This window comes from Hyla sarda, chromosome 4, assembly GCF_029499605.1.
Source record: "Hyla sarda isolate aHylSar1 chromosome 4, aHylSar1.hap1, whole genome shotgun sequence".
Classification (NCBI taxonomy): domain Eukaryota; kingdom Metazoa; phylum Chordata; class Amphibia; order Anura; family Hylidae; genus Hyla; species Hyla sarda.
Window position 1 is genome coordinate 318,948,353 of NC_079192.1, and position 19,425 is coordinate 318,967,777.

Sequence of the window (19,425 nt, forward strand, 5' to 3'; positions counted from 1 at the left end):
GCATAAAAAGTGCTTAGGCGCACCTGCTACTTTAAGTGCACCCAGAGTAAGCAAAAAAAAAGGCTCTAAATACCTTCATAAATGTCACTCAAAGAGTTTAATTGACCAGATTACTTTTTAGTAGGCTTGAATTCTGACACAACAATGGACCTCTCTTGAAGCAAGGCCTCAACTGTCATTTGTACAAACTTTTGACATGTTGGCCCACATTTATCATTGCCTTTAGACAGTTTTTTGTGTCAACAAAGGGGCAAAAAAGGAAAAAGCAGTGTTTTTTGCGCTTTTTTTGCACCTTTTGATTTACAAATTTCTACTGATTTTGAGTTGCAATCCACTGATTTTGGCAATACACATGATATAAAAGTGATTAATGAACTGCGCCTTTTTGTGAAAAGGAGCAAAAAAAGGCGCAAAGCCACTGAAAAGTGTCTAAAACTACACCAGCCCAAACTTGGTGTAGCTTTTTGGTGAATGTGAAGAGAGAAATTTCAGAAAATGTGACCTGCACAAAATGTATCAAATGCTCTTTGACCATTTAATAAATTTGGTGCTCCTGCACATTATCAGCACACACAAAAAGGTGTAAAAAAAATGCTTCACTTACACCTACAATGATAAATGTAGGCCGTTGTCCCCACATATTCACTCCTGTAAACGGCTGCAATTGCTGCATCCCTGCTTACTCTTCCCCTCCTGTTAGCAGAGGGAAAGATCAGTGATGTTAAGGGGAAGCCAATATTACTGCTCATTAGATTTATGACTCATTAGATTCATTAGACTATTAGATAAAGCAGTAGGGAGTCTGTTCTGATGGAAACCAATGTGACTGAATAAGGCTTCCTCCAGCCTTATCTAATGAATCATAAATCTAGTGAGTAGTAATGCCAGCTCCCCCTTCACATAACTGGTTTCATCCCTTGCTAACAGGAGGAACAGAGCTCTGCTCCTGGGACATGAGGTCACAGCTTACAGGAAGAAACCTACAGCTGAAACGGATGATCTATTTACTTATGGATAATTTCACTATATAAGTAAGTTGATTTATTATATATTTTTACATCCTAGACAGGTTGTTCTTTTGTTGGACAACTGTAGAAAGTTGTATAACGGTCATTGTAATGTTAACAGCCAAACATTATTCCACAGGAGGAGAGGAAATGAAACCCCATATGAATTAGAAACAGAGTAGAACATTAGATAATGCTCACAATGTGATGTTTTTCACCAGTGCTTTAGGGACCCCTAGCAGGTATAAGAGCACCCTAAAGGTCCAGTTGTGCTCTCTAATAATCATAATAATTTGCTAATTTCTCTGCAATGATAATTAATCAGTCCCAACAAAAGAGAAGATCAACAATAAAACTATAATTTCTTATAAGTGTTCTCATCATACTGTCAGTGAATATTACAACACAGTCAAAGGTAGAATAAATAATTAGTGACTCACATGTATCAATGTTTCTGTCATTCCCTTGAATATTCCTCCTATGACTTGCCTTTGCAATTGTCACTGGGGTATGTTTGGTTTAATATTGTTGTTAAAGGGAACTATTAGCAGTTTTGTGCTGCCCAGACCATGGGCAGCATAAAACTGATGTAGGCATCGTGATCCTGACACACTATGAATTACTCTTAGATGCTCCTTTTTAGAGTAATCATAGTTTAAATATGCCACAGGACCCAGGTAACTAGTCCTCAGGGCAGGTTTCGGTAAATGCTCCTGGCCCGGCCAGCTTGACTGATGAACCACTCCCTATACTCTACTTGGGAGAGACACCTCACTCAAGCTGGTTTGGGCAGCATAAAACTGATGACAGATTCCTTTTAACTCTAATTAGTGGTGTAGCTACAGGAGTTGCAAAGGTCCCAATTAAGACAGTCCATCCCTACAACTGTAGAGCTCCCTACTGCTTAACAAACCCATTCCCTATCTAAGGGCTGGTTCACATAACGTTTTCTCCCATACGGGAGCGCATATGGCAGGGGGGAGCAAAAACCTCGCGTTCCCGTATGCCTTTCTATGTGCTACCGTATGTAATTTCATTTCACTGCGGTCAGCTCATTGAAATTAATTACATATGGGAGCGCATAGAAAGGCATACGGGAACGCAAGGTTTAAGCTCCCCCCTGCCGTATGCGCTCCCGTTTGGGAGAAAACGTGATGTGAACCCAGCCTAAGAAGAAGGAGCCTTAATAATTGAGGAGCTGAACGCAGGCCGGGATGTGCCGTGTAGTTTGGGCTTGCGGACCTTTGTGATGTCAGTGTGTAAAAAAGGGAAATCCACCATGTGCTGAATATTTTACATAACTTAATTATGCCTTGCACTGCAGGTATTGAATACAGACCTCTGCACTGCATGCATTACACACACCTCTGCGATGCATGCATCGCACACACATTTGCACTGCGTGCATTACACACACATCTGCACTGCATGTATTACACACACACATCTGCACTGCATGCCTTACACACACACACACACACATCTGCATTGCATATCAGATGTTGATACTTAACTGGCAACTTGTCAAGTTTTTATGGCAGAAGTAGGGTTGGGATTATAGTGAATGATAGATGATGATGGTTGTACTGTCATGTGGCAGCAGTGGTGGAACCCTGTAGTTAGATGAATGTTCCCACTAGGGATGTCCCTAAACAGACACTGGACATTCGAACGAGGACTTGTACTTGTGCTAATGTCCCGCATCACGGAGGTGCCCTGTGCAATGCTGCGTGCGAACTATGCAGACAGTGCACATCATAGCCGGGACCTGGGGCTAATGCCGAACATTACCAATAGCGGTGATGTCCAGCATTAACCCTTTAGATGCCGTGATCAAAATCGAATCTGACAAATCCGAATTCATTACAAATTTCAGGAAAAATTTGATTTGCAACGAATGTGAATATTGCCAAGATTTGATTGCGCAAATTGCTTCATTAAACTCCATTTAGTGCGGTCCAGACTCCAGGGCATCTAAAATGGCAGATCCACATGTGAGTACATGGGGCAAGGAATATTGGGAGGTGCCCTGTGCAATGCTGCGTGCAAACTATGCAGACAGTGCACATCATAGCCGGGACCAGGGGCTAATGCTGAACATTACCAATAGCGGTGATGTCCAGCATTAACCCTTAAGATGCCGTGATCAAAGTTGATCGCCGTGATCAAAATCGAATCTGACAAAATGGCAGATCCACATGTGAGTACATGGGGCAAGGAATATTGGAAAGGCGGGAACAAGGGTAGGTGGGATGACCCAGAATCACATGCAGCATGCAGCCTATCAGCAGCCAGCCACCCCTGTGATGTCACAGCCCTATATAATTGGCTGCCATCTTGCGGCCAGTCACTTCAGCCTTTTATTGCAGAGAGATAGAGAGGGACAGACAGTGCTGTGTGTTACACAGAAAAGCAATTTTTCCAGCAGGGATTCACCTCCCAGTCACATCAGCGTTCTGTTGCACAGAGAGTGGGACAGAGAGCAGTGTGTGTTGCACAGAAAAGCAATTTTACAGGAGCGATTCACCTCCCAGTCACTACAGCATTCTATTACAGAGAGGGACAGAGGGCAGTGTGTTGCACAAAACAACAGCAATTCACCTCAAGCCCAAATCCTGCCTAGAATCACTGATAGGGAAGGGAGTGAGACTGAGAGAGAAAGTGCAATTTTGGGTGTAGTGTACAGCAACTGTGTGCTGCAGGACTGGTGTGTACTGCTGGTGTTGTACACAAATACATTTTTAAGCTTACTGGAGCGCATTGCCCTCCCTTAATAAGTGCATACCACATAGTACATCTAAGTGGTGTACTATTTTGTTCCTGTTAAAGTCTTAATGGCCTAGATACTGTGAAAGGCCAGCCAAAGGTACACACTGGCTGGTGTTATATACAAATACTTTTTTAAGCATACTGGAGCGCATTGTCCTCCTCTCATAAATGCATACCACATACGTACATCTAAGTGGTGTACTATTTTGTTCCTGTTAAAGTCTTAAGGGCCTAGATGCTGTAATAGGACAGCCAAAAGTACACACCGGTTGATGTTGTACACAAATACTGTTTCAAGCGAACTGGAGCGCATTGTCCTCCACTCATAAGTGCATACCACATACGAACATCTAGGTGGTGTACTATTTTGTTCCTGTTAAAGTCTTAAAGGTGTACTCCGGTGCACCCTTTTTTCATGTTATCCTGTCCGGGCTGCAAAATAAAAGAAAACACACTTCATCGTACCTGCCAACGATCCCCCGGAGCTCCGGTACAGGTGTTCGGTCCCCGGGCTGTATTCTTCTTACTTCCGGTTAGCCCGGCATGTCACACGGAGCTTCAGCCTATCACTGGTCGCAGCGATATCCCGCCTCGGCCAGTGATAGGCTGAAGCTCCGTGTGACGTGCCGGGCTAACCGGAAGTAAGAAGAATACAGCCAGGGGACCGAACACCTGTACCAGAGCTCCGGGGGCTCGTTGGCAGGTAAGATAAAGTGTGTTTTCTTTTATTTTGCAGCCCGGACGGGATAACATGAAAAAAGTGCGCACCGGAGGAATTTTAGTCAGTCACCAGGATTACGGGATGAACGATGTCATTCCACTGCTTCATCTACTGCAACATGTGTTAGAAACAATGGCTGGTCAGGGCACTGGATACATGGTGCCTACATATCATGGTCACATGAGCCCTCTGGGGGCTGAACTGGAGGAGGAGGGGCACAGTGGAGCACAGTTTAGGTTTCATGACATGGGCAGTTTTTCTAGTCATCTGACAGGAGAGGAGGAGCAGGAGCAGCTATGGCACTCACCTTCCACTGCCATGGCTGCTAGGGAGGGGTGGGGTGGGGTGGCAGGAGCAGTACCAGCTCCATCAACAGCTGCCTGAGTCTACAGTCGCTGATGAGTAGCTTTATTTACCCGCATAGTGAAGCAACTCATCAGCAGCAGATAGACTTGGAGCAGGACCTGAACCAGCAGGTGGTGGCATACCTTGACATGGCCATGCCAACACACCTTGAAGATCTGGACTTCTGGGCAGCCAAACTTTTTGTGGCCGCAACTAGCAGAGTTTGCCCTGTAAAAGCTGTCCTGCCTGGCCATTAGTGCACCATCTGAGTGGGTGTTTAGTGTGGTGGGGGCCATAGTAACCCCAAGGAGAACTCATCTGTCCACAAAAAATGTGGAGAGATTGACCTTTGTGAAGATGAATCAGGCATGGATCAGCAAGGATTTCCCCCCCACCAATGGCTGATGTATCAGAGTAGATTGACCATGGATCCACAAATATGGATAATGCTAAATATATTTAAGGCGCTTCTCCCTGTCACGCTCTGCGCTCCGGCTGTGAGCGCAGTGTCCCGGGGTCCCCGTCTGCCGGCGGGGCTGGGATTTGCATCGTGGGATGCGCCCGCATGCGAATCCCAGCCCGTCACTCACCTTACTCCGCTGCCGCTGTGTCTCAGCACCGTTCCCGCCTCCTAGAGCGCGCGTGCGCCGGAGCTCTGAAATTTAAAGGGGCAGTGCACCCATAATTAGTGTTTGCACCTGACACTACATTATAAAGTCCCTGCACCTCCCACATTTCCATACTGGATCTTCATTGCCCCTAGCCTGAGATTAAGTGTTCCATTTTGCCTGTTGCCTTACCCGTGTATCCAGACCTTCCCACTACGTTATTTGACTGCGCACCTTTGCCGCCTGCCTTGACCTTCTGCTACGTTTGACTACGCTACTGCTTTATTCTCTGGTACCTCGCCTTGCCTAGCTACCTGTGTGGTCGAGCCATGTCGGGGGTAGTGACCTGAGTGTCGCCTGCCTCAGCAAGTCCATCCTGCCTTGCGGTGGGCTCTGGTGAAGACTAGCGGCACCTTAGACTCAGCTCCCCGATATGGTCCGTGTCATCAGCCACACAGGTTAGAGGATCCTCATCCAGCTCCGTGACACTCCCCAGTAACTCTATACCCGATTAAATATGAATACGTAAAAAATAATGGGGAGTGACTAGTTCTTAAGGTCTTGGGTGGTAATAGTGGGTGTGGTGGTTGTTAGTGATGTGTTGTTGTCTGTGAATGTGTAATGGTGGTGGTGATGTTTAATGTGAATAATGACAAGTGTTTTGGATTTTAGTAAGTAGAAAAAGGGAAAGAAGAAGAGAAAAAAAAGTAAAAGAGAGCAGCAGGGAAAAAAAATATATAGGATGATAAAGGAGGTGGGAGAGACAAAGGAAAAGAAATAGTGATATAAAAAATAGTGATATATAAAAAATAGTGATATAAAAAATATTAAAAAAAAAAAAAAAGAGAATAGATTCTTACTTGGATAGATAAAAATGTAGTTTATTAGTATAGGTAATACAAATGGAAAAAGCGCTGGGCCCCAGCACTTATACTTTCCAATACATATAATAATTTAAAGATGATAAATAAAATAAATCAATCAAGGACAGTAGACTAAGCACTATGCAAATATACAATTAGACTCGGTACTGTGACCGCCAGTGGTTCGGTACTGCGACCGCAAATAATGTTCCAAATGGTCAAATGTCCAACGGTACTGCGACCGTGTGGCAGCTGCCATAATTCTCCAATGAATGCTCCAGGAGAAACAAGTCACAAAGTAGCGGTGCTGCGACCGCAAAGCAGATGATCATTTCAATAGGACGCAGTGTATCAATGTAACACTGTGTTACTGTACAGATGGAGTAAATGCCGACAGTTGTAGATATTTTCGCGGTACTGCGCTCAGAGTGAGAAAGCCGTGATGTAAGATCTTGCAGTGGGCCAGAAAGCGGGAGGCTCCAGCGGTTGCAAGGGTAATGTGACATGGGGGGGAAACGACTTGTGGTACTGTGTACCTCTCACCCGATCACTCCTGAGGGCTCTGCGATGTCGGTCCTCACTCTGGGAACGTGGCGGCTTGCTGTGGTTGTCTGCTGTGGCCGGAGCTCAGCTTCTCCTCATGGTGGTGAGCGTGTTGAGCGGGTGTGTGAATACAGGCGTGCTGTGATGATCCTGTGGATCGGTGTTTGCCTCCAGGTTAGGCTGGTGATAGTAGTGCTTTAGATAGCGTCTACTGCCTTAGTCTGCTGTGGGACTAGACACGTTTCGGACCTTCTAGGTCCGTCCTCAGTAGTCTGTGGAAATGATGCCAACATGTGTCTTATATATAATCCAACTAAGAGATGGAGAAAAGACATGGTGACCAAAGTCCGGGCGCGGGTCCAAAGGTAAAAAGCAGGAATGGACCCGTAAACCGGGTGATAAAGAATGTAAGTGAATAGAAGAAATAAGAGTTGAAAATAATAGGTTTTTGTGTGTTTAGAAGGTTGGAAATTGGAACTATGAATAAAAGTAATGGGTGAGGCATGTAAGGATATATGATAATGTACAATGCAAAAATAAATGGATATATAAAGATTGATGGAAATACGAAGGGACAAGAACTTGACATTGGACTGTATGTTTGGTACTAACCAGGATTTCACTGGCTGGATAGATATAGAAATGCAAAATATATGAATAGCGGAGTATGTGTAAAATACGGATTATTTTGCTACACATTGAATAGAGTAGTGTCAATATGAGCTTCACTCTAGATATACGGATAAGAAATGTAAGTCTGTAAGACTATAGATGTAAAATGGATCAGTACAGCGTGAAGTGTTGGTGATGATAATAACCATATTTTTCGTTTTTGCATTTTCACTTTTTCCTCCTTCCCTTCTAAAAATCATAACGCTTTCAATTTTGCAGCTACAGACCCATATAAGGGCTTGTATTTTGCATCACCAATTTTACTTTGCAACAACATCACTTATTTTATAATATAACCTGCGGCAAAACAAAAAAAAATATTTGTAGGATGAAATAAAAAAAAAAACGCTATTTTGTAACTTTTAGGGCCCCACGTTTCTACACAGTGCAATATTTGGCAAAAATGACACCTTATCTTTATTCTTTAGGTCCATACGGTTACAAGGATTCTCAATTTTATATAGTTTTTATTTTATTTTAATACTTAAAAAAATGATAACTACATTCACAAAATTAGTTAGTTTAAAATTGGCATATTCTGACCCCTATAACTTTTTTATTTTTCCGTGTATGGGGCGGTATGAGGGCTCATTTTTTGCGCTGTCATCTGAAGTTTTTATCGGCATCATTTTTGTTTTGAAGGGGCTTTTTGATCGCTTTTAATTAATATGCTGCACAGGCATGGAGCAGTAGATAGCCGATCGGACAACGGAGAGGCAGGTGAAGACCCTCCCGTCGTCCGGTAAGCTGATCGGAACATCGCGATTTTGTCCCGGGATTCTTTTACTTTCGTTTTAGATGCTGTGATCCACTTTGATTGCGTTGTCTAAAGGGTTAATGCTGGGCAGCGGGTCGATCGGCCATGCCCGGCATTAGGCGTGGGTCCTGGCTGCCCGTAGTAACCGGAAGCCCCCCGGGTTTAACCCGTTCTCTGCCGATGAGAACGGTTTAAACCCGTTATATCGGACCAGGGCGTACAGGTACGCCCTAAGTCCTTAACCCCTTAAGGACGCAGCACTTTTTCACCTTAAGGACTGAGCCCTTTTTCGCAATTATGACCACCGTCACTTTACGAATTAATAACGCGAAAACGCTTTTATCGAATATTCTGATTCTGAGATTGTTTTTCGTGACATATTCTACTTTATTTTGGTGGTAAATTGCATCCTTTTTTGGTGAACAATCCCAAAATTTCATGAAAATTTTGAAAATTTTGCATTTTTCTAACTTTGAAGCTCTCTAATTGTAAGGAAAATGGATATTCCAAATAAATGTTATTTTTCTTCACAAATACAATATGTCCACTTTATGTTGGCCTCATAAAATGCACATACTTTTGCTTTTTGAAAAAATTTGAGGGCTTCAAAGTAGAGCAGCAATTTTCTAAAATGTCATGAAAATTGCTAAATCTGAAGGGACAGATGTTACAGAACTACAACTCCCAGCATGCCTGGGCAGTCGAGGCATGCTGAGAGTTGTTAACATCTGGAGGGCTACAGTTTGGGCACCACTGTAACAGTGGTCTCCAAACTGTGACCCTCCAGATGTTGCAAAACTACAACTCCCAGCATGCCCAGACAGCCTTTAGCAGCTTGGCCCCCCTAGTGTAGTGGTTGCCACAGTAAAGATCGATTTACTTTCACTTTCAATTCCCCCCCCCCCCCACACTGTCGATTCCCTACCTGAGCAAAGATCCAGCAGGCTCCAGCGAAGATCCCAGGTCCCCAGGCATCTTCTCCTGCAGGTACGGCCTCCATCTTCTTCCCAGAGCCCCTCGACATCCAAGGGCGGGCATTACTCCGTTCTGAGTAATGGCAGGGGATAGGAGGAGATCGCAGCTTTGCGACCTCACTCCTATCTTTTAGGTTGATTGGGGCTGTTGCTGACAGCTCCGATCAGCTCTATTTTCCGGGTGATCGGGTCACCAGAGACCCGATCAGCCCGGAATTGGAGAAAATCACATGTCTGACTTGACATGCGATTTTCTCCGATCGCCGACATGGGGGGGTCTCAGGACCCCCCTGGGCGATGTGCCAGGGTGCCTGCTGAATGATACGCCCTCGGTCCTTAAGAACTCGGAATGCAGGGCGTATCCATACGCCCTGTGTCCTGAAGAGGTTAAGGATCGGGGATGCAGGGCGTATGTAGACGACCTGCGTCTCCAAGAGGTAAAAAAAAAATGTTGGGGTCCAAATATTTTTTCCTAGACATATTATTAAAAGTTACGTTTTACGTAATGCATATCCTCAATACTTACTTGTGCACACTAACACTTTTACAAAGAGACCGTTTTCTTCTGCCTCCCTGCCTCAGCTACTATTCTGATCCTGCCACCTGCCTGATGCCACACATCTGATGTCAAGTTCTCCTTTTTACAGCCACCTTCATCACCGGGTACTGGTATTGCCACCCACCGCACTACTCTGCTGCTGCCACCTCCAGGCTGTCTCATTCTGCCACCAAAGCTGATCGGAACATCGCGATTTCGTCCTGGGATTCTTTTACTTTCGGTTTAGACGCTGTGATCCACTTTGATCGCGTTGTCTAAAGGGTTAATGCTGGGCAGCGGGTCGATCGGCCATGCGCGGCATTAGGCGTGGGTCCTGGCTGCCCGTAGTAACCGGAAGCCCCCCGGGTTTAACCCGTTCTCTGCCAGTGAGAACGGTTTAAACCTGTTACATCGGACCAGGGCATACAGGTACGCCCTAAGTCCTTAAGGATCGGGGATGCAGGGCGTATGCAGATGACCTGCGTCCCCAAGAGGTTAAAAAAAATGTTGGGGTCCAAATATTTTTTCCTAGGCATATTATTAAAAGTTAAGTTTTACGTAATGCATATCCTCAATACTTACTTACTTACTTATGCACACTAACACTTTTACAAAAGAAACCGTTTTCTTCTGCCTCCCTGCCTCAGCTACTATTCTGATCCTGCCACCCGCCTGATGCCACACATCTGATGTCAAGTTCTCCTTTTTACAGCCACCTTCATCTCCGGGTACTGGTATTGCCACCCACTGCACCACTCTGCTGCTGCCACCTCCAGGCTGACTCATTCTGCCACCAAATGTTCTCCTCATGCTGATGCCAGCTCCAGGCTGTGTCATTCAGCCACTATATGGTCTCCTCATGCTGCTGCCCCCTCCACGCTGTGTCATTCAGCCACTATATGGTCTCCTCATGCTTCCGCCATCTCCGGGCTGTGTCATTCAGCCACTATATGTTCTCCTCATGCTGCCACAAACTCCAGGCTGTGTCATTCAGCCACTATATGCTGCTGCCACCTCCACGCTGTGTCATTCAGCCACTATATGGTCTCCACATACTAATGCCACCTCCAGGCTCTGTCATTGTGCCACTTTGCAACTGTGATTCTATTAGTGATGCCTCTGATCTGCATGTCATACTGAATAACAGTATGATTTAACCAACCCAGCACAAACCCCATGCGTTTTACAGCAAGGCAAAGTGTTCTACACCCCTATTGAGGCTCTCTGTAGGCCAGAAATAGCTGTTTTTAATAACAATTTACCGCAAATAAATTCGGACCGAAACAAAATTCGGTCATCTCTAATCCGAACGATGATTGGGTCATGTGCGGCAGGTCCCGGCTGCTGATAGCAGCCAGGGACCCGCTGGTAATGGCCGACATCTGCAATCGAGCGGATGTCTGCCATTAACCCCTCAGATGCAATGACCAATACAGATCACGGCATCTGCGGCAGTGCGGCTACATTTTATGCTGATCTGATTGCCCGCAGCACGGCCGAGGGGTCAGATCAGCTAACATGGCGGATAGAGGACACCTCACCTGCCTCTGCCTCCTTCCCGGCATCTTCTGCTCTGGTCTGAGATCGAGCAGACCAGAACAGTAGATAGCCGATAACACTATGGGGACTATTAAAGTGTAAAAAATAATTTTCTAAAAGTTTTTAAAAAGTTAAAAAAAATGTGAAAAATCCCCTCCCCCAATTAAAATTTAAAATGTCCCTTTTTCCCATTTTACCCCCAAAAAGTGTTAAAAAAAAATGGATAAACATATTTAATATTGCCGCATGTGTAAATGTCTGATCTATTAAAATATAATGTTAATGATCCCATACAGGGAACGGCGTGAACGTAAAAAAAAAAAAAAAAAGTCAAAAATTGCTGCTTTTTGCCACATTTAAAAAAAAGTAATAAAAAAATTAGTAAAAGTTTTATATACACAAATGTGGTATCTAAAAAAGTACAGATCATGGTGGAAAAAATTAGCCCTCATACCACTGCTTATACTTAAAAATGAAAAAGTTATAGGTTGTCAAAATAGAGGGATTTTAAACATACTAATTTGGTTAAAAAGTTTGCAATTTTTTTTAAGCGCAACAATAATAGAAAAGTATGTAATCATAGTATCATTTTAATCATGTTAACCAACAAAATAAAGAACACATGTAATTTTTACCGTAAATTGTGAAAAGGAAACCTTCCAAAATTAGCAAAATTGCGGTTTTCTTTTTAATTTTCCCACACAAATAGTATTTTTTTGGTTTGCACCATACATTTTATGGTAATTACGCAGGACAACTGGTCGCACAAAAAACAAGCCCTACTGGTCTGTGGATGAAAATATAAAAGAGTTACGATTTTTAGAAGACGAGGAAGAAAAAACAAAAATGCAAAAATAAAATTGGCCTGGTCCTTAAAGGGGTACTCTGCCCCTAGACATCGTATCCCCTATCCAATGAATAGGGGATAAGATGACTGATTGCGGGGGTCCCGATCACGATGCTCTGGCCCCTGTATTGTCCGTCATGATGCTCTGTGCAGTAATGACAACGGGGTGCTGAAGCCGAGATCCCGGGGTTCCCCAACAGCGGGACCCCCGCGATCAGACATCTTATCCCCCATCCTTTGGATAGGGGATAAGATGTCTAGGGGCGGAGTACCCCTTTAAGGTCAACATGGGCTTGGTCCTTAAGGGGTTAAGGTCAAAATGGGCTTGGTCCTTAAGGGGTTAAAGAAATCTCAACACCCGGACCCATACCAGTTAAAATGTCTGACATTTCACTCTTTAAATGGAATCTCTTAGACGGTGTCACATATCGTAACTACAGCACCGGGTAGGTGGTAAAAGCCCCTTCACAGACGTTTGAGAACCTCAGCTTTGTGAGCTGGGCTATTTGAATTTTTGATATACTTTCATGCTCAGTATATTAAATGACTATTGCCTACTTGTAAGTAGAACTTATTAGGCATAAAAACCGTGGCAGGCATGGTGGTGTCAGTAAGGACCTTTGGACACCAGTCAGTGCCCTGGTATTGTGTTGTGGGGTGCAGATTGTGTATTTAAAGGAGTCCTCTTCCTCTGTCTCACCACTTTCCTCTCTCTAGCAATGAGTTGAGCTTGGCCAATAGAAAAGGAATGGATGGAAATTCCCCTTTAATATTGTGGGATAACTCTGTTGTAAAAGCTTTCTATTTCTGTCCAAAAAGAAAAACACAATAATGATAAATTCTCATTCTGACTCAGTTATGTGTGTTATGTCATTTATGCATTCTATGCATGACCTTTCCAATGCAATTACAGTTATTTACAACTGCAACAAATCCAGAGATGGTATGAGTAATGGCAGCATTTGTCTTACATCTTCTACGCTACATATTTGTCAAAGTATGAACTATAAATCTAGTCATATTTTTATCTGGTTGAACAGTAACCCTTTAGGATACAACAATTTTCCTTTTTACATTTCATTTTTTTCCTCCTGTCTTTTTTTTCCCTTAAAGGGGTACTCAGGTGAAAACCTTTTTGCTTTTAAATCAACTGGTGGCAGTACATATTTGTAAATTAGAAAAATGTGTGCAGCTCACAACTAGGTATTCGAGGTTATTGTGGTTAAAGGATTGATCCCCACCAATCCAAATTGGTAAAAACTAAAACAAAGATTAACCACACCTCAAGAATACTACCCTAGGGTACACAGTGAATAATTGTTTGAGACATAAAGTTTTGAAAAAAATGCAGATTTTATTAAAACAATAAAAACCTAAATGGTTAAAAATATCAGAGCAATGTCAATGTTATCTTAAACTGTCATTGGGCCCTAATGACAGATTTAGAAAATATGAATATATATATAGCAACCACCTAATATAGAATAATCTATAGATGTTAAAAACAAATGCAATTTTTCAACGGCATATAATGATCCGGAGTCGACTATTAGTCCGGCACCTATAATGAATAAAAAAGGGCTGATAGTCCGGCACTTGTAATGGAAAAGGCAAAGTCACTTGATGGACTGATGTTTTTGTATATTTGTAAATTACTTCCATTAAAAAATCTTAATCCTTCCTGTACTTATTAGCTGCTGAATACTACAGAGGAAATTCTTTTCTTTTTGTAATGCTCTCTGATGACATCACGACCACAGTTCTCTCTGCTGACGTTATTATAATATTAATAAAAATGCTTTACTTATTGTTGTCCTTAGTGGGATTTGAACCCAAGTCCCCAGCATTGCAAGGCAGCAGTGCTAACCACTGAGCCACCATGCTGCCCTTAGCATACATCTGCTATACATCTGCTATACATCTGCTATACATCTGCTATGCATGGTTGCTAAAATGGACAGAGATGTCAGCAGAGAGCACTGTCTTCATGATGTCATCAGTGTTCCAAAAAGAAAGGAATTTCCTCTGTAGCATTCAGCAGCTAATAAGCACTGGAAGGATTAAGATTTTTTAATAGAAGTAATTTAAAAATATGTTTAACTTTCTGCCACCAGTTGATTTAAAAGAAAAAAGGTTTTCACAGGAGTACCCCTTTAACTTTTATCTTTCCATTCACAGACCCATATGAGGGCTTGTTATGTTGTACACTTGTGTGCACTTTACGGTAAAACTATGTTTATTTTATTCTCTTGGTCAATGCAATAAAAACAATACTCATGTCTACATGCTTTTCTAATATTGTACTACTTGAAAAAAGGTCAAACTTATTTTGTTAAAAAAAAAAGTATTTTTAAAATGACCCTCTTCTGACCCCTAGAACTTATTTTTTAGTACACTGAGCTGTATAAGGGCTCATTTTTGGCACTGTGATCTGTAGTTTATACCAGTACTGCATATCTGAAATAGGCCTTAAAAAAGGTAAATTACTTTTTTCTGAAATGAGAATTACGTCATCATGTCATCAGGCCCCCCATATTTGGAGGGAGTGAAGTGATGCATGATGTCTTGCTTTAACCCCTTAGGGACTCAGCCCATTTTCACCTTAAAGCGTACCCATCAGATCCAACAATTTTTTTAAAATATATCACTCAGTAACTAATCCTGACCATGTACATCTAATTTATATGTCTAGCACCTTTATTTATTTTATTATTACACTTTTCATTTAGCTCACTAGTCTGAATTCCTCTCAAAGGGAGGGGGCGTGGCCTCACTGTGCAGGTCTCCGCCCCTTCGCTCAGTATGCTGTCTGCTCACATCTCCCCTAGCATTAGCAAAACTACAACTCCCAGCTTGTCCTCACTGACAGTAGCAGGACACAAGCTGACAGTGGGAGGATTTTTACTCTAGCTGTGAGGCCTGCGCTCACAGCTGTCAATCAAGGAAGTGTGTCCATGACGTAGGTGATGACGCATGGACACAGCAGGACTAGTATGTGTCCAAGCAGGCAGGGGGGGGGGGGGGCGGGGGGCAGTTGTTTGACTGGCTTTTTCAGTATGAAATACTGAAAATTTTCTCATGAAAGCAATTGCAAAACCTATTGGCTTTGCATGCTTTACAACATATCAAAAGTTTTTGTATCTGACAGTGCCCATTTAACTCAGTGTTTCGCAACCAGTGTGCCTCAAGCTGTTACAAAACTACAGCTCCCAGCATGTACGGTCTGTCGGTGCATGCTGGGAGTTGTAGTTTGCAACAGCTGGAGGCACACTGGTTGTGAAACACTGAGTTAGGTAACTTATTCTGTGTTTCGCAAACAGTATGCCTTCAGCTGTTGCAAAACTACAATTCTCAGCATGCACTTACAGCTGAAGGGCATGCTGGGACTTGTAGTTATGCAACAGCTAGAGGCACACTACTGCAACTCCCAGCATGCCCTTTGGCTGTCCGTGCATACTGGGGGTTGCAGTTACTGTATGCAACAACTGGAGGCACAAAAATGCCTCCAGCTGTTGCATAACTACAACCCGCAGCATGCACAAACTACCAAAGGGCATGCTGGGAGTTGTAGTTGTGCCCTCTGCTGTTGCATAACAACAACTCCCAGGATGCCCTTTTTTGCATTCTAGGAGTTGTTGCTAAGCAACAGCAGGAGGCCAGCCTCACATCCTGCTGCTGCGCTGTGATGATTCGCCTGCCGCCGTTGACTCTGTTCCTGGGGCCCCGATCCCGCTGCCGATGCAGTTAGGGACACCCCCACAGCAAGCGTCCTGATTCGTCGGCTGACGATCGTGAGGTGGCACCAGTGCCACCTCACTCCTGCTGCTGAAGGATGATAGGTGCCATCCCCCCAGGCATTGTTCCCGGTCCGGTCCCCGTCTGGAAAAAAAAAACTAGCCAAGGTAAAAAGGATGTGACTGTAAATATGTCTGATTTAAAACTTAGGTCTAGAAATTACTTATTGTTTGTCACAAAGGTTTATAGTCACTTAACAAATAATGATATTCAGCTTTGATATTCTCTCTTTAATCTTGATCCATGTGGACGTATTGGTGACTAATATTATTGTGATCCTCAAACCACTGCTTCATCAAAGTGAGTGCATGGAGGAAATGGTAGTCTAAGATGCCCCCTGCCAGCCCTGTAACATGGTCAAATAAAAAAAAAGTTATAACCCTTTAATAAGAAAGTCAAGGCAGCCCCGCTGAAGAGCTGATCAGGCCGTCTACCATATCTGCTGGCGAACCTGCCTTAGTTTGTATGTACACGTACAGTATCCTGCATATTTGAAGCTGTGTCCAGTCATTTAGTTTACATTGAATTCTGGAGCATAAAATCTGCAGCTTCAAATTCTGGGCATCAAACTGATATGGATTTTATCAGTGACCTAGTAAATATCTAACTCCTGTCCGAATTTGTGATATCTTTATTAGATTAAAGTGCATGCACATAAGTAAATCGCACACAGACACCCATTGTCAGTGTTAACATACTTCCAGCTTATATAGACATTGCAATTAGCATAAGTTCCCACCCTCACTAGGGAGGTGAATATAGCTTTGGCATACCATAAGGTATGCTTTCTCTGTTAGATTTTTTTGGGAAAATTTTATTTGGCATTAACCCCTTAAGGACCAGGGTTTTTTCCGTTTTTGCATTTTAGTTTTTTGCTCCTTGCCTTTAAAAAATCGTAACTCTTTCAATTTTGCACCTAAAAATCCATACTATGGCTTATTTTTTGCGCCACCAATTCTACTTTGTAATGACATCAGTCATTTTGCCCAAAAATCTACGGCGAAACGGAAAAAAAATCATTGTGCGACAAAATAAAATAAAAAACGCCGTTTTGTAACTTTTGGGGGCTTCCGTTTCTACGTAGTACATTTTTCGGTACAAATGACACCTTATCTTTATTCTGTAGGTCCATACAATTAAAATGATACCCTACTTATATAGGTTTGATTTTGTCGGACTTCTGGAAAAAATCATAACTACTTGCAGGAAAATGCATACGTTTAAAATTGTCATCTTCTGACCCCTATAACTTTTTTATTTTTCCGTGTATGGGGCGGTATGAGGGCTTATTTTTTGTGCCGTGATCTGAAGTTTTTAACGGTACCATTTTTGCATTGATAGGACTTATTGATCAAAAATGCACTATTTTGGACTTTGGAATTTTTTTGCGCGCACGCCATTGACCGAGCGGTTTAATTAATGATATATTTTTATAATTCGGACATTTCTGCACGCGGTGATATCATATATGTTTATTTTTATTTTTTATTGGAAAAGGGGGGTGATTCAAACTTTTAATAGGGGAGGAGTTAAATGATATTCATTCACTTTTGTTTTTCACTTTTTTTTTGCAGTGTTATAGGTCCCATAGGGACCTATAACACTGCACACACTGATGTTCATCATTGATCACTGGTTTCTCATAAGAAACCAGTGATCAACGATTCTGCCGCATGACTGCTCAGGCCTGGATCTCAGGCACTGAGCAGTCATTCGGCGATCGGACAGCAAGGAGGCAGGTCCTGTCAGCTGTTCGGGATGCCGCGATTAGCCGCGGCTATCCCGAACAGCCCGACTGAGCTATCCGGCAACTTTCACTTTTAGCCGTGCGGCTCAGCTCTGAGCGCGCGGCTAAAGGGTTAATAGCGTGCGGCGCCGCGATCGGCGCTGCGCGCTATTAGAGGCGGGTCCCGGCTTCAATATGACGCCGGGCCCGCCATGATATGACGCGGGGTTACTGTGTAACCCCTCGTTATATCAGAAGAGCAGGACCAAGGACGTACCGGTACGTCCTTGGTCCTTAAGGGGTTAACAGGAAATTTCTTTACATGACAGGAGAAGGTAAAGCAAGGAGTAGAGTAGCGTGGGGGATGGGCTTTGTCAAATACCGTATACACTCGAGTACAAGCCGACCCGAATATAAGCCGAGGCCCCTAATTTCACTCCAAAAACCCAGGAAAAGTTATTGACTCGACTATAAGCCTAGGGTGGGAAGTGCATCATCCCCCCCATGTCATCATCCAGACCCCCATCATTAACACCCTCATCATCATCACCCTGTCATCATCACCCTGTCATCATCCCCCTCCTCCTCATCATCACCCTGTCATCATCATCTCCCTGTCATCATCCCCCTCCTCCTCATCATCACCCTGTCATCATCATCACCCTGTCATCATCCCCCTCGTCATCATCCTCCCCCTTCATCATCACCACCTGTCAATCCCTTGATCAGTGGTCTTCAACCTGCCGTCCTCCAGATGTTGCAAAACTACAACTCCCAGCATGCCCGGACAGCCATTGGCTGTCCGGGCATGCTGGGAGTTGTAGTTTTGAAACATCTGGAGGTCCGCAGGTTGTAGACCACTGCGGCCTTCATCAGCAACCAGACCCCCCTTTAGTTTTCTACTCACCTTCCCTAGGTGGGAAGGAAGGGTTAGCTGGTCTGGGCCATCTATGTTGCAGGGACCGTCCGGTGGGGAGGGTTAGTCGTTCCGGGCTGTCCATCTTCACCTTGAGCCCCTGTTCTCCGCTCCGGGCCGGCCCCGGACTAGTGACGTTGCCTTGACGACGATGCACATTGACGACCGTGCGCAGCAGATGTCCCTGTGCATCATCGTCAAGGCAATGTCACTAGGCTGGGGCCGGCCTGGAGCGGAGAAGAGGGCCTCCCGGTGAAGATGGACAGCCCGGAACAACTAACCCTCCCCACCGGATGGTCCCTGCAGCATAGATGGCCCGGACCAGCTCACCCTTCCTTCCCACCGAGGGGAGGTGAGTAGAAAACTAAAGGGGGTCTGGATGATGACGAAGGCCACAGTGGTCTTCAACCTGCGGACTACCAGATGTTTCAAAACTACACGGTGGTATGTAACTGTTCATGTGCTGTTGTTATACAGCTGATGTTATTGTCCCAGGTATGCCGCCTGTCTGTGTTGTATTCCTCCTGTTTTAACTGCACTTTTTTAATATGATGAAATAAAGATTGTATTTTATATACTTTTTTCACCCAACTTTGAGTAGCTCCTCTTTCTTTTTGTTTTCTTGATTATCTTTGGAGTATATATTAGACATACTTGCACACTCGTTAGGGGGTTATTTTTTCATATATATCTCTTCGAACTATACTGCCAACCTAATGTGGGGGAACTACAACCTAATGTGTGAGAACTATACTACAAACCTAATGTGGGGGAACTACAACCTAATGTGGGGGAACTATACTGA